Consider the following 798-nt stretch of genomic DNA (forward strand, 5'->3'; position numbering starts at 1 on the left):
GGGCTCCTTAATCATCTATAACTGACTCTAATATATAGAAGATACAAAAGATCAAGCTACTTCCTCCAAAAAAAAATTTTAAGTAGTCTTTAATTTATAATTTCTGCTAGATTATAAAATCCATTCATGGATTAACCTCAGAGTCTCAATGTTCTTCCTTTCAACCATCTATCAACATTATGAATTATTACATTTTTAATGATCAAGTCCCTTTCAAATACCATTTTAAATAAACAAAACTGCTTTTTAATCTGTAATGCAGATATGTAATACAGAGTGCCTTCATATTTAATCTTTTTCATGAGCAAAATAATTGAAATTGGGAAATACTTTTCTATAGATTTTAAAAGTACTTTACATTTTCAGTTTTCCATTGTTTTACAGTCAAAACTTCTATGAAAATACAAAAAGGATATCATGCAAAATTACTTTTGACAAACGAAGATTGCATTTTAATGAGATTATATTTTAAAAAGAAATACTTTAATTATCTTTACAATAAGTACTAAAATAGAATTCTCTATTTTTCCTCCCAATTTTTAAGTAATCTGATGACTTGAGTACATCTTGCTTGCCCCATTTTTGCTCATGTTAAAGTAAGAATACTTTCTCTGACCCTGCAAAAGAGACAATTTCCTCAGCCAGATACAAGAAACAGTCACTTCTCCAGTATCAGGCACTGTTTTCCAATCCCACTCTACTAGACAATAACTCAAGCCTGCTTGTTGAAGTGTCCCTTCAGATATGATTACCAGGAAAAAGTGCCAGAGGATTAAAGATGTAACCATTATACAATTC

Source organism: Trichechus manatus, unplaced genomic scaffold (assembly GCF_000243295.1).
Source record: "Trichechus manatus latirostris isolate Lorelei unplaced genomic scaffold, TriManLat1.0 scaffold00125, whole genome shotgun sequence".
Classification (NCBI taxonomy): Eukaryota; Metazoa; Chordata; class Mammalia; order Sirenia; family Trichechidae; genus Trichechus; species Trichechus manatus.